Genomic DNA, 16,841 nt, shown 5'->3' with positions numbered 1-16,841 from the left:
TTAGTAAAGTTTTCGAAATTTTGAAATAAAGATAAGAAAAAGATTTTGAAAATAAATTTTAAAAATTTTCGAAAATAATAAAAAATGAAAAAGATTTGATTTTGGAAAAAGATTTTGAAAAGATAGGATTTCTTTTTTTAAAATTGAAATTTTGACTTGACTTATAAGAAATAGCTAAGTTTTAAAATTTTTTTGACTAAGTCAACTCAAATTTTCGAAAATTATGAGCAAAATAAGGAAAAGATATTTTTTATTTTTGAATTTTTAGTGATGAGAGAGCAAAACACTAATATGACCCAAAACATGAAAATTTTGGATCAAAACACATGATGCATGCAAGAACACTATGAATGTCAAGATGAACACCAAGAATACTTTGAAGATCAAGATGAACATCAAAACTTAGTTTTGAAAAATTTTCAAGAAAAGAAAAACATGCAAGACACTAAAGTTAGAAATTTTCAATGCTTAGACACTATGAATGCAAAAATGCATATGAAAAACAACAAAAGACACAAAACAAGAAAATATGAAGATCAAACAAGAAGACTTATCAAGAACAACTTGAAGATCATGAAGAACACATGCATGAATTTTCGAAAAATACACAAATTTTTAGAACATGCAATTGACACCAAACTTAAAAATTGACTCTAGACTCAAACAAGAAACACATAATATTTTTTATTTTTATGATTTTATAATTTTTTTTTTGGTTTTTTCGAAAATAATTTTTGGAAAAACGATAACAAAGAAATTTTTTTGAAAAAATATTTTGGAAAACTTTTTGAAAAGAAAATTATCTAATCTGAGCAACAAGATGAACCGTCAGTTGTCCAAACTCAAACAATCTTCGGCAACGGCGCCAAAAACTGATAGGCAAAATTGTGATCATCAACAATGGCGCCAATAGACTTGGATTCTCAAACGTGAATCACACTTTGTCACAACTTCGCACAACTAACCAGCAAGTGCACTGGGTCGTCCAAGTAATACCTTACGTGAGTAAGGGTCGATCCCACGGAGATTGTTGGTATAAAGCAAGCTATGGTCATCTTGTAAATCTCAGTTAGGAGGATTCAAATGGTGATAATGGCCTTCAAATATAAAGATAAATAAAACATAAAATAAAGACAGAGATACTTATGTAAATCATTGGTGGGAGTTTTAGATAAGTGTATGGAGAGGCTTTTGTCCCTTCTGAATCTCTGCTTTCCTACTACCTTCCTTCAATCATTCTCACTCCTTTCCATGGCAAGCTGTATGTATGGAATCATCGTTGTCAATGGCTACTTCCCATCCTCTCAGTGAAATGGTCAAAATGCTTTTTCACAGCACGGCTAATCATCTATCGGTTCTCGATCATGTCGGAATAGAATCCATTGATTCTTTTGCGTCTTTCACTACGCCCAACAATCGCGAGTTTGAAGCTCGTCACAGTCATTCAATCCCTGAATCCTACTCGAAATACCACAGACAAGGTTTAGACTTTTCGGATTCTCAAGAATGGCCGCCAATAATTTTAGCTTATACCATGAAGATTCTGATTAAGGAATCCAAGAGATATTCATTCAATCTTAGGTAGAACGGGGATGGTTGTCAGGCACACGTTCATAAGGATGGATGATGATGAGTATCATGGTTCATCACATCCATCAGATTGAAGTGTGAATGATATCTTAGAACAAGAATAAGCTTGAAATGAATAGAAGAATAATAGTAATTGCATTAATTCTCAAGGTACAGCAGAGCTCCACACCTTAATCTATGGTGTGTAGAAACTCCACCGTTGAAAATACATAAGTGATGGTCCAGGCATGGCCGAGAGGCCAGCCTCCAAAACGTGATCAATAGTCTCCTAAGATGAACAACTGATTAAAACTGAGACCAAAGATGTTTAATACAATAGTAAAATGTCCTATTTATACTGGACTAGTTACTAGGGTTTACAGAAATAAGTCTAAATGCAGAAATCCACTTCCGTGGCCTACTTTGGTATGTTCTTGGGCTGAGCTTGAGCTTTACACGTGCAGAGGCTTCTCTTGGAGTTAAACGCCAAGTTGTAACGTGTTTTTGGCGTTTAACTCTGGTTTGTAACGTGTTTCTGGCGTTTTACTCCAGAATGCAGCATGGAACTGGCGTTGAACGCCAGTTTGCGTCGTCTAAACTCGAACAAAGTATAGACTATCATATATTTCTGGAAAGATCTGGATGTCTACTTTCTAACGCCATTAAGAGTGCACCATTTAGAATTTTGTAGCTCCAGAAAATTTAATTTTGAGTGCAGGGAGGTCAGAATCCAACAGCATCAGCAGTCCTTTGTCAGCCTCCTATCAGATTTTTTGCTCAGGTCCCTCAATTTCAGCCAGAAAATACCTGAAATCACAGAAAAACACACAAACTCTTAGTAAAGTCCAGAAATGTGAATTTTGCATAAAAACTAATAAAAATATCCCAAAAAGTAGCTAGATCCTACTAAAAACTACCTAAAAAATGCCAAAAAGCGTATAAATTATCCGCTTATCACGCCTCCACCATTGTTATTGGGTTCGGCCATGTCTCTTTCTTTTTCGAGATTCTCTTTAAAGTTTTCTCTAGATTGTTGTGCTTTAGCTTCTCTTAGCTTCTTCTTCAGAGTCCTTTCAGGTTCAGGATCTGCTTCAATAAGAATGTTCTTGTCCTTACTCCTGCTTATATGAAAAAGAAGAGAACAGAAATGAAGAGGAATCTTCTATGTCACAGTATAGAGATTCCTTTATGTGAGTAGAAGAAAAGAAGAATAAGAATGAAGAGGAGAAAAATTCGAACACAGAAGAGAAGAGAGGGTTCGAATTTTAAGATGAAGAGAAGTGTTAGTAAATAAATAAAATAAATAGAAAGAGAGGAGAGGGTGAGAATTTCGAAAATTATTTTTGAAAAAAAGGTTAGTGATTTTCGAAAATTAAGAGAAAAAATAAAATTAAAATTAAAATTTGAAACAATTAATTAATTAAAAGAATTTTAAAAAAGAGTGAGGAATTTTCAAAAATTAGAGAGAGAAAAGTAGTTAGGTGGTTTTGAAAAAGATAAGAAACAAACAAAAAGTCAATTAATTAGTTGAAAAAGATTTGAAAATCAATTTTGAAAAGATAAGGAGTTAGAAAAGATTTTTGAAATTGATTTTGAAAAAACATATGATTGAAAAGATATGATTGAAAAGATGTGATTAAAATTTATTTTGAAAAAGATTTGATTTTTAAAATTAAAATTGATTACTTGACTAACAAGAAACTAAAAGATATGATTCTAGAATTTAAAATTGAACCTTTCTTAACAAGAAAGTAACAAACTTCAAATTTTTGAATCAATCACATTAATTGTTAGTAAAGTTTTTGAGAATTATGAAATAAAATTAAGAAAAAGATTTTGAAAATTTTCGAAAATACAAAAGAAAAATGAAAAAGATTTGATTTTTGAAAAAGATTTTGAAAAGATAAGATTTTAAAAATGAAATCTTGACTTGACTAACAAGAAACAACTTATTTTAAAAAAATTTTACTAAGTCAACCCAAAGATTTCGAATTTTTGAGTAAAAGAAGGAAAAGATATTTTTTATTTTTCAATTTTTAATGAGGAGAGAGAAAAACACAAATATATCCCAAAACATGAAAATTTTGGATCAAAACAAATGATGCATGCAAGAACACTATGAATGTCAAGATAAACACCAAGAACACTTTGAAGATCAAGATGAACATCAAGATTTATTTTTGAAAAAGTTTCAAGAAAAGAAAAAAAATGCAAGACACCAAAATTAAAGGTTTTTCATGTTTAGGCACTTTGAATGCAAAAATGCATAAGAAAAACAACAAAAGACACAAAACAAGAAAATATAAAGATCAAACAAGAAGACTTACCAAGAACAACTTGAAGATCATGAAGAACACCATGCATGAGTTTTTTTTCGAAAAAAATGCATAAATTTTAAAAAAACATGCAATTGACACCAAACTTAAAATTTGACTCAAGACTCAAACAAGAAACACAATATTTTTTATTTTATGATTTTCTAATTTTTTTTTTGGATTTTTCAAAAATTAATGTTTGAAAAACGAAAAAAGAAGATAAATTTTTGAAAGATTTTTGAAAACTTTTTGAAAATAAAATAAGAAGAAAATTACCTAATCTGAGCAACAAGATGAACCGTCAGTTGTCCAAACTCAAACAATCCCCGACAACGGCGCCATAAACTTGGAGCACGAAATTGTGATCATCAACATGCGCCAAAGACTTGGAGCTCTCAAACGTGAATCACACTTTGTCACAACTTCGCACAACTAACCAGCAAGTGCACTGGGTCGTCCAAGTAATACCTTACGTGAGTAAGGGTCGATCCCACGGAGATTGTTGGTATGAAGCAAGCTTTGGTCATCTTGTAAATCTCAGTCAGGCGGATTCTAATGGTTATAATGGTTTTTGAATATAAAGATAAATAAAGCATAAAATAAAGATAGAGATACTTATGTAATTCTTTGGTGGGAGTTTCAGATAAACGCGTGAAGATGCTGTGTTCCTTCTGAATCTCTGCTTTCCTACTGCTTTCATCCAATCATTCTTACTCCTTTTCATGGAAAGCTGCATGTTGGGTTTCACCGTTGTCAATGGCTACCTCCCGTCCTCTCAGTGAAAATGGTCCAAATGCTCTGTCACAGCACGGCTAATCATCTGTCGGTTCTCGATCATGTTGGAATAGAATCCAGTGATTCTTTTGCGTCTGTCACTACGCCCAACACTCGCGAGTTTGAAGCTCGTCACAGTCATCCCATCTCAGATCCTACTCGGAATACCAAAGACAAGGTTTAGACTTTTCGGATCTTAGGAATGGCCGCCAATAATTCTAGCTTATACCACGAAGATTCTGATTAAGGAATCCAAGATATACGCGCTCAATCTAAGGTAGAACGGAAGTGATTGTCAGGCACGCGTTCTTAGGTGAGAATGATGATGAGTGTCACGGATCATCACATTCATCATGTTGAAGTGCATCAAATATCTTAGAATAAGAATAAGCTGAATTGAATAGAAGAATAATAGTAATTGCATTAATACTCGAGGTACAGCGGAGCTCCACACCTTAATCTATGGGGTGTAGAAACTCCACTGTTGAAAATACATAAGTGATGGTCCAGGCATGGCCGAATGGTCAGCCCCCATGAAGGTCTAAAATTGCATACACTGATCAAAGATCAATCAAAAGACTGATTAAAATACAATAGTAAAAAGTCTTATTTATACTAGACTAGTTACTAGGGTTTACAAAAATAAGTCTTCGTGCAGAAGTCTACTTCCGGGGCCCACTTTGGTGTGTGCTTGGGCTGAGTTTGAGCTTTACACATGCAGAGGCTTCTCTTCGAGTTAAACGCCAAGTTGTATTGTGTTTTTGGCGTTTAACTCTGGTTTGTGATGTGTTTCTGCGTTTTACTCCATAATGCAGCATGAAACTGGTGTTGAACGCCAGTTTGCATCATCTAAACTCGAATAAAGTATAAAATATTATATATTGCTGGAAAGCCCTGGATGTCTACTTTCCAACGCAATTGAGAGCGCACCATTTAGAGCTCTGTAGCTCTAGAAAATATATTTCGAGTGCAGGGAGGTCAGAATCCAACAGCATCAGCAGTCCTTTATCAGCCTCCTATCAGATTTTTGCTCAGGTCCCTCAATTTCAGCCAGAAAATACCTGAAATCCTAGAAAAACACACAAACTCATAGTAAAGTCCAGAAATGTAAATTTTGCATAAAAACTAATAAAAACATCCCTAAAAGTAGCTAGATCTTACTAAAAACTACTTAAAAACAATGCCAAAAAACGTATAAATTATCCCTCATCAATAACCTAAACCAGATTTTTCAAACAATGGTCTTTGGCTTGCAAGTAATTTGTCCAAGTTACTTGAACTTTGAGCAAATTTTGCTAAGTCACCATTCATCCTTTTAATCATATCATTTAATCTTTCATTTTCAGCAATTAACTCTTGAGAAGGATCCACAATGTGCTTTCCTTTTAATTTTTTAAGTTCAGATTTTAGAAATCTGTTTTCTTCAATAATGTCCATAGCACACTCAGTTTCCTTCAGTTTTTCTAAGAAGTCATTTTTAGCTTTTAATACATCTTTTTCAAATCTGCACTTATTGTACTTATCTAGCAATTTTGAGGAATTTAAAGTGAGATCATCAATAATGGCATGTAAATCATCTATAGACAAGTCATAGTAATTTACCTCATCAAGATTATTGTTTCCAGCCTTGAAGCAGTCTTTATCTTCACCTTCGGACTATTCTTCTACATTGGAGTCATTCTCAAGATCCTCCCAAGCTGCCATGAGCACTCTTTTCCTTTCTTTTTTCGCTTTGTCCTCCTTCTTGAGCTTTGGATAGTTTAGCTTGAAATGTCCAGTCTCCTTGTAATGATGACACGTTTCTTTGCTCAAGTCCATCTTGTGTTCCTTTGAGCTTTAACCCTTGTACTTGCCCTTGTTCTTCATCATCCTTCTAAATCTCCTAACAAAAAACATAAGCTCATCATCTGAAATACCATCACTAGACTCACTTTCTTTTGATTCTATTTTGACTTGAGGGCTATTCCCTTTTTCTTTGAGTCCGATTTTGTGCATGTGGTTTCATAGGCTAGGAGTTTTCCTCTCAGTTTATCATAGGTTATAGGGCTTAGGTTATTGCTCTCAGCTAGGACAGTGGCAGTGGTTTTTCATTCTTTTGTGAGGCTTCTAAGGTGTTTTCTCACTAGGGTTTGTTCTGAATAGTTTGTACCCATAGCATCAAGGTTGTTGATTATTATTGAGAATCTCTCAAACACTTCATCAATGCTTTCTCCATCCTTCATGTTAAACATCTCGTACTCTTTTTGCAGCATATCAATCCTCGTTTCTTTGACCTGTTTAGTGCCTTTGTGTGTAACCTAGAGTTTTTCCCAGATTTCTTTGGCTGTCTTGCATCTAGACACGTTTCGGTACTCTTCAAAGCTGATAGCACAGTGAAGAAGGTTGATGGCTTTAGCATTCAGCTCTATCATCTTCTTGTTGTCCTCATTCCATTCAGCTTCTTCTTTTGGACTCACCACTCCATCAGCACTTGTTTTTGTTGAAATCTTGGGGCCGCTCACAACAATCTTCCATATATTGTAGTTAATGGATTGGATGAAGATCCTCATCCTCTCTTTCCAGTAGGCATAGTTCTTCCCGTTGAAGAAAGGAGGCCTGTTGTTTGACTGGCCTTCAGTGAGGGTATAGACAACTGTGGTTGTGCCCAAGTTGTTCGCCATTGGATCTTTGCTTTAAGCGGTTAAGCTTGATTTTTGAGACCTTAGCTCCTGATAATAATTGAAGGTTGTAGAAGGCTTAGAGAAAGGGGGGTTGAATCTATGACCTTCTTTCAAGTTACTGTAATAACCCTTTTAAAACAAACTTGCAATCTTAATCTGTTTGAACTCAGCAGCGGAAAATTTATGAGACAATTTAATTTTGTCTCATGAATATCAGAAAACAAAACAGAGTAGGGAAGAGAGAAGCTGACACCATCATGTATCTTGGTTCGGTTGCCATGTGCAATGCAACCTACATCCAATCTCCACCACAATAGTGGTAGAATTTCCACTATAGTTAAAGTATTACATACACCAATTCCACAGGATTGACATAATCCTTTCATACTCAAGTTCTAACCTAACTTGACTTGATTATGCTAATACCTAACTCTTTCTCTTAGTGCTAATCCAACTAAGAAAGGGATACCTCACAGGTACAAGATACAAGACATAGACTTACCTAAAAAAAATCTGAAATTAACTCTAGGCTTTTCACTCATGTGTATCTCTCTGCCTTTTTCTCTCTTAGGCTCTTTCAATGACTCATTCATTCAACCTTTTACCTCAAGAAATTACAGAAAGATAAACATTGAAAAGTAAAATACAATCTGTAAAAACATGAAGGAGATTGACTCTTCAACAGCCTCTTTGCTATGTGATAAACCAGATTTGCTTAACTCTGATTTAGTTCCTAATTCTGGCAGAATGCTTCTTTGAAAGAAAGCACTGTCCAAGTAGATGAACTCTCTCAGAAAAGACTTCTCAGAACATTAAGCTTTAAACCCTGGTTTTCTCTCCTTGCCTTCACTCTGAAGTAATTTTCCTATTTGTATCTTGCTTGAGCCAAGGCTAGGGTTTCAACTCCTTGGTTCTTGAACCAGCTGGAAATTAGCCTTTTTCTCTTTCATTCATCTGCCCAAAGAATCAGGGATTTTGACTTGGAACTAAGCCCCGTAGTAGACACAACAGCAGCAACCTTTTTCTCTTTCCATCAGTTTGTCAAAATCCAAGCCATTAATCTTGTGCTTTGGCTCCAAGAAACAATCTCATTCATTGATTCACAGCAGGGAAAAATAGACACCACTTTCTTCATTTTTTTCGAAATGGTATGTGTAGAAGGTAGGTTTCAATCAAGCTATCAACATGCATATAAGTGGAAACAATCTACCTTTATCTTCTGATTAAGCTAGATGAGCCCTTTGCTTTTGGCTTCATTGATTTGACCTTTTCTTCAAGAAGCTTCTTCTCCTTTTCTTCTTTGTGTATTGTTCGAAAGACCAAGCTTGCGACCAGGAACTCTCCTTTTCTTCTAGGATGTGAACCCTAGCATGGCTATCTTGTCATGCGTGGGTGAGAGAAGAGAAGAACGAGAACAGAAAGTTGGTTCCGCGGAAAAGGGATTAGTTCAGATGCAAATGAACTTTAGTTACTTGGTTAGCCACTAAGTTAGATAAGGAATGGACTTGGATCACCTAATGTGCTTGCTTATGAATATGGGCTCACTTCAACAAATTTGAGGCCTTTGTGATTAGGCTTTCTCTTTCTTTCTGATTCTTACTGAAGCAAACATGTGAGGTGCTTTGGAAGGCTTCAACTTGATAGAGTCTTCATGGGCTTGGGTTGGATTTATTTTCCATTCAACCCAGCTAATTCCTTTACTTAACAACTTTGGACTTTTAGTGCTTTGTAGCACATTTTGTTTCTGACTTGATTTTTCTCCTATTGGGCTGCTGCAATATTCTCTCTTTGGCCTGCAACACTTTATCAAGCACAATTAAAAACTAATTAGATGATTAACCCAATAAAATAATATTTATCATCATCAATTGAAGTTATTTAATTTCTCAAATCAACAGAACCCAACAGAAAATGAACTCGTGATATACTCAGAAAGTCACTGGGGATGCGAGCATACGAGAGTATTTTCTGAAGTGGAATTCCAACTCTTTATTCTAATTCTAAAATTCCTATTTATAGAGAATAATAATAATTAAAAATTACTATTATATCTAATAACTTCTAAAACTGCTTGTAGAAGACTTGTTCAACACTTTTGGACAGTTGTAACTCCGTTATGAGAGAATTCCACATACTTAGGCAGTTATAACTCCATTATATGTGAGTACGTAACTGAGTACGTAACCGTTGAGTATGTAACTGCTTCCAAAATGAGTCCAATCTGTATTTGGAAGTTGATCCACCACAACTAGAAAATTACTTATTATAGACAGATTTAGTCTTTAATATAGATGGTTGTTTTTGTTATCGATGATATTACTGACGAATTCCATTTTTCTGTAAAAGTCTCGTCGAAAAATATTTACCGATAGATTTTTTCCCGTTACCGATAAAATTTCCCTCAAGAATCATCACCCCTTCGCTAAAAAAAGTCAGATTATTCAACGAATTCTCTGTCTGTAATTTATCAACATATTTTTTCCGTTACCAACAAATTTTTCCTCGGTAATCGTCACCCTCATTTCGCTTAAACCGTTCAATTTTCGACAGATTTTCTGTCGGTAACCAACGTCAGATTTTCTGACAGATTTTTCGTCGGTAATTGGAACCATGAAAAAGCATTCCAAACTCTGAATACAGACGAAAAATCCATCTGTAAATCCGTCAATAAGGTAAAACAAAATTCTTTTAGATTTTTTCATTACAAAATAAACCTGTTTTCATACAAATATAAATTTAATTAATACAAATTTTCATCTAACTTATATTCAAACATTCATAATATTTCAAAACAACCAGTATTTGATATTAGCAGTTGAACCAAACATGATGTTTGGTTTTTACAATGTATCAAGAACAAAGATAATAATGCCAAGTTAATTATCAAAATTTCATTAAAATTTTTACATAAATGGACAAACAGAGTGATTAAAACAAGGCCAGTCATTCTTGATGATATTCCAAATGTCATATCATATCTATCATGCATTTATGCCGGCAAATTTTTTTGCCATGCTAGTGGGTACCATCTTCACAGGAGGCTGCATATGTAGAGGACAGTAATTAATTAAAAAAATTTTATTCATCATAAACTACTAAATAGTACTTAGGGAAAAGGGCAAAAAATTAAAGAGTTTTCAACTTGAAAAAAGAGTTTTCGTTGATGAATTGCAAAAATAGTGGTGATATTTGAGAGACTACTAAGCAAATAAGTTCTTGTATTCTCCCTCTATTTTCTCATATCTTTTTAAATCAATTTATTGTTTTCAAGCAACACCAGATATCCAACAGCCTATTAGTAGAACTTTAAAAATAGGAAACAAAATGATAACGTGTTGTTTTTATTAATACTACCAAAAAATATATCAATTGAAAATGAAAATACAAAACTAGCCATATAGTTCCAATATTTTTTTGCTTTTACATGTTGAAAATAAATTAACAGCTTTTTTATATAAATTAAAAAAACATTTGATAGAATACAATAGAGAAATTAGTTAAGGCTCATGGTACCTGGATGTTGCAATCATGTTCTCCAAAGTAAACTACATCACCATATTTATCGACAAGAACTTATAAAGTCAGGAAACAGTGTAAATCCCGAATAATTAGTAAATAATTAACCAATAAATTAATTATTATTTAAAAATATTAGAAAATTAAGTTTTATAGTTTTATGAAGTAGAAATAATTAAAATATAAATTTTAACATTAATTTTAAAAATTTTGACCTAAAACCGGACTAACAAACCGAACCAATCAAATCAGACCTAAATCGGGCCTAAGGCCCACTTATATAAACCTAATCACCAGCCTTTTTGTCCATTGCGTCAGTGGAAGCACGCAGAAGAGAGAAAAATTACGTCAAAACCTAACCTTAATGTCTCCAAAAATTCAATCGTCCATAACTTTCAATTCAGAGCTCCGATTGATGAGTCGTCAGCTGCCACGTGTTTGTCTCGAAATTCTCTATAAAATTTACTAAAACATTTGGTAAGAAAATCACGTTTTATCACCCAGTTCTCCCATCTTCAATTCATGATTTTGAGTTTTAGTATTGAGAGATTTTGTGATTTTGATGGTTTAGAGGTACTCTAGGGTGGATAATTACTGAATTTTATCCATTTGACTCGTGGGTAATGGTAAGGAAACCCTAACCCTTATGAATTAGTGATTTAGTGAGCTCAATATTGATTATTATGATATTGTATGAATTAGATCGTGCATCTTATTGAATTGGAGTTAAATTGGTGGATATTGGAAGTTTGGAATTGAATCATGGGTGCTGGAAATTCAATTGGTGAGGAGTAAGGAGTTTGAGATTTAGAGCTTGAGAAACGGTGGATAATTGAGGTGTTCTAGTCTTAAGGAGGAATCAGCCAAGGTGTGGATGATTGAGTGGTTTGGATGGGACTCGAGAAGGGTGGCAAAGTCCGAGTTTTAGGGGAGGTACTGTCGAAATTTTATGAGAATTTTGGAAAATTTTGTATTGGTTAATTTGGATGGAAGAATAGTTTATCTGATTGAGATTGAATAAATGTATATTTGTGATACCTGGGTAGTAGCAAGAATTGTGGTTCGTCCCACTTGTTCCGAGTCAATGTTTGAGATACATGGGCAGTGGCAAGGATTGTGGTTTGTCCCGCTTACTCCAGGTTGATCTTATAAATACCCACCTGAGTAGTAGTACCAATAGTGGTTATTCCACTTGCTTCAGGTTGAGCGGATAGTAGCAATGAGGTTGTGGCTCAGTCCCGCTTGCTCCGTAAAGTGTATTTCTGTCCACAGTTAGCTACCAGGACATGTCGGGATTGGCTATATAACTGACAGATGATATCATCAGCCATAGGACAAGTATACATCATAAACATATGTGTATTTTATTTGATTGTGCATTAGTTGGGCTTGCCTATATGATTATTATGCTTACCTGCTATATTTGCTACATGTTTTATCTATATCCTACTTGTGTTTACTTTGTTTGTATTTTTTATCTATGCACCGGAGTTTTGGAGGATTGGAGGAAGGTGAAAATTAGGGCTTAAGTTAGAAAGGAATTAGAAATAAGAACCTTAGATAACCTACCCTATTTATGGTTTTCAATTTATAAACTTTAAAATATAAATCTGAGTGTCAGAGTTCTAGGATTGCTTTTGGCTTTTCCAGGGCCTTATATCTTATGTACGTGGGCACCTTTACCATACTGAGAATCTCCGGTTCTCATTCCATTCATATATTGTGGTTTTCAGATGCAGGTCAGGAGGTACCTCATTGAGCATTCTAGAGACTCTGTGGAAGCGAAGAACTATGGAGACTTAGAGTTGTACTTTATTTATGTTTATATATGTATATAGATTCTCAATCTTGTATTTTATGCTTGTCCCTCTTAGATGTTGACTTTGAGAAACAGGTCGTCAGTTTTATGAGTCTGAAATATTTTGGGTTATATATATATATGGCCGGCCTTTGCTTTGCAGGTCAAGCTCGGAGCTTGATATTTGTATTTTGGAATTCTGATCTTTGTTTATGATCTTATAATTTTCCTTTCGATCTTGCTTATCCATCCATGTTTATCTTTCGTGAGCGATGCAATTTCTATTTTGATTTTGCTTAACTTCTTTTTCAAGGCTCATAGTTATAACTTCTTTCAACTATATCTATGTACATATTTTATTTTAGAGGTCGTAGCGCCTCACCACCTTTGATTTACGTCCTAGACGTAAAGCTCTGTGTGGTAGGGTGTTATGTTATGGTATCAGAGCAGTTCATTCCCTTAGAGCATGGGGAATGGATTGACTATTCTTCAGAGCATACTCTGGATGTGTGTACATGTTATTTAGGATGTCTGCTTGACATATATACCATAAATGTTCATGAGCCTACTTTTGGAGATTTGAAACACTAGACTTGAGATATTAAGATTCATCACCTTAATATCGATTCTTAGGTATAGACAAGACCCAAAGGGCTTCTTGTGGACATGAGTGAGGTGTTATGGAAATATCAAGGGGCTGTTCTCGCTTACTTTTTGTAAAGCGATCGAAATTTTCGAGGGCAAAAATTTTTATTAGGGTTAGGATGTAAACCCCGGGTAATTAGTAAATAATTAACCAATAAATTAATTATTATTTAAAGAAATTAAAAAATTAAATTTTATAGTTTCATGAAGTTGAAATAATTAAAATATGAAATTTAACACTAATTTTAAAAATTTTGGCCTAAAAGCAAGCTAAGAAACTGAACCGGTAAAACCGGGCCCAAGGCCCACTTATATAAACCTAATCACCAGCCTTCTTGTCCATTGCTTTAGTGGAAGCACGTAGAAGAGTAAAAAATTACATCAAAACCTAACCTTAACGTCTCTAAAAATTCAATCGTCCATAACTTTCAATGTGGAGCTCCGATTAATGAGCCGTCAGTGGCCACACGTTTGTCTCAAAATTCTCTACAAAATTCATCAAACAATTTGGTAAGAAAATGACATTTTATCACCCAGTTCTCCCCTCTTCAATTCGTGATTTGAGTTTTAGTATTGAGAAATTTATGATTTTGATGGTTTAGGGGTTCTCTAGCGGTGGATAATCACCGAATTTTGTCCATTTGACTCGTAGGTAACGGTAAGGAAATTCTAACCCTTATGAATTGGTGATTTAGTGAGCTCAATGTTGATTATTATGATATTGTATGAATTAGATCGTGTATCTTGTTGAATTGGAGTTAAATTGGTGGATATTGGAAGCTTGGAATTGAATCCTAAGAGCTGGAAATTCAATTGGTGAGGAGTTAGAACTTTGGAGCTTGAGGAATGGTAGATAATTGAGGTGTTTCGAGCTTAGTGAAGAATCAGCCAAGGTATGATATTGGTTTATCGTAAATAATATATAATGTTTTGTGAAAACATAGGCTAGATGACCATAGGATAAGTTGTATAATATGGAAGGTTGAGGTTTAGTGACTCGTTGTTGGAAATTATTGAGTGGGTGATTGAAATGCATGATGATTGATTATTAATGATCGTGAATCATGATGAGGAGAATGATTGATAATTGATAAATGATATTGAATTATAATGATGAGTATTGAAATGAATAATAAATGTGATAAATAATATTGATGGTAAATGATGATGAGGATAGGTTGTGGAGAATTTTTGAATGTATGTATGTATGTATGCATATATGTATTGTGGATGATTGAATGGTTTGGATGGGACCCGAGAAGGGTGACAAAGTCCGAGTTTTAGGGGAGGTGCTGCCAAAATTTTATGAGAATTTTGGAAAGTTTTGTATTGGTTAATTTGGATGAAGAATAGTTTATCTGATTGAGATTGAATGAATGTATGTTTGTGATACTTGGGCAGTAGCAAAAATTGTGGTTCGTCCCACCAGCTTCGGGTCAATGTTTGAGATACCTAGGCAGTAGCAAGGATTGTGGTTTGTTTCGCTTGCTCTAGGTTGAGCTTATAAATACCCACCTAGGTAGTAGCAGCAGTAGTGGTTATTCCACTTGCTCCAGGTTGAGCGCATTGTAGCAAGGAGGTTGTGACTCAGCCTCGCTTGCTCCACGAAGCGTGTTTTTGTCCACGGTTAGCTACCAGGACATGTCAGGATTAACTATATAACCAACAAATGATATCATCAGCCATAGGACAGGCATACATCATAAGCATATCTGTTTTGTTTGATTGTGCATTAATTGGGCTTGTCTATGTGGTTATTATGTTTACCTGTTGTATCTGTATCCTACTTGTGTTTGCTTTGTTTGTATTGCTTGTCTATGCACCGGAGTTTTGGAGGATTGGAAGAAGGTGAAAATTAGGGCTTATGTTAAAAAGGAATTAGAAATAAGAACCTTAGATAACCTACCCTATTTATGATTTTCAATTTATAAACTTTAAGATATAAATCTTAGTGATGGAGTTCTAGGATTGCTTCTGGCTTTTTCGGGACCTTATATCTTATGTACGTGGGCACCTTTACCATATTGAAAACCCTCGGTTCTCATTCCATACATATATTGTGGTTTCAAATGTAGGTCAAGAGGTACCTCACTGAGCATTCTGGAGACTCTGTAGAAGCGAAGAACTATGGAGACTTAGAATTGTACTTTATTTATGTTTATATATGTATATAGATTCTCCATCTTGTATTTTAAGCTTGTCCTTCTTAGAGGTTGACTTGGAGAAACAGGTTGTCAGTTTTACGAGTCTGGAATATTTTGGGTTATATATATGGCCGGCCTTTGCTTCGTAGGTCAAGTTCAGAGCTTGATATTTGTATTTTAGAATTTTAATCTATGTTTATGGTCTTATAGCTTTCCTTTCAATCTTGCTTATCCATCCACGTTTATCTTTCGTGAGCGATGCAATTTCTGTTTCGATTTTGCTTAACTTTTTTTTCAAGGCTCATAGTTATAACTCCTTTCAACTATATCTATGTACGTATTTTTATTTTAGAGGTCATAGCGCCTCACCACCTTTAATTTACGTCCTAGGCGTAAAGCTTTGTATGGTAGGGTGTTACAAGGAGAGGGGTGAATTAAGAAAAAAATGGGGCAAATTTAATGCAAGTTTTGGTATTGAAAATATGGATAATTTAAATACATAATATTATAGATTGAAGCATGTAACCAAATGTTTAAAATGATAGAAGTCTGGAAATGCTTTAGTTGGTATATATTACATTAAACCTGGATTCGTTGTGCAAGATGTGAAGAACCAGCCTTGGGTGCAACTCTAACCAGAGTATATGATCTGCAACCAGGAAAAAACAAAAAAGCAAGCAAAAATTCTAAACTTCGTCTAACTAATAGTTTAACTGTAGGGGCTTGCTTCCACCCATTGCCTCATACTCAGATCAAATTTTCTGCTTCATAACATCAGATAGCTCTCTCTACAATTCAAATAGCCACACTATTGAATTTTTTATTCCTTTCTTCTTCATTTAAGACTTCCTAATTTTACATGGATATCACATGATTTGAAAATACTACTTCTTGTAATACTAAAAGAAGATACTGGGATAAGAAAACATGACACTTGTTTTTAATCCTGCACCAAACCAGAAAAATTGAAACAATGAACAATATGCGCAGATATATGAAATTCCTTGTGTTAGTCTTTCACGAGATTTAAAATTTTAATAGTTCTAGACTTGTGTCTCACCTGGTTACCATAACTAAATTTCCAGTCAAACATGAATCAAGCTCTATAACTGCACTTTTTCCCAAAATTTATGCAAGTCTGAATAACCAAATTGTTTGTCTGTTTTTGTTTTATTTTTGTTTGGGTTCAAATTTTGTTAAAAATTTTTGTTTTTGGCTAGAATAGGTTGAGCTAATTGAAGTTTTGAAGATAACAATGAAGATTAAAACAGATAAATGTATTCACTTCTTAAGCCATCATAGATATTCATCATTGTTTATAAAAACGTAATACAAATAATTGAAGGTATTAACGTTTTCATCTTTCATTTGGAGAGATGGGCATAATGAAGCATTAATCCTTGTCAAATTACTCTTAATG

The sequence above is a fragment of the Arachis duranensis genome, chromosome 3 (assembly GCF_000817695.3).
Source record: "Arachis duranensis cultivar V14167 chromosome 3, aradu.V14167.gnm2.J7QH, whole genome shotgun sequence".
Taxonomy (NCBI): domain Eukaryota; kingdom Viridiplantae; phylum Streptophyta; class Magnoliopsida; order Fabales; family Fabaceae; genus Arachis; species Arachis duranensis.
This window is presented reverse-complemented; position numbering follows the sequence as displayed.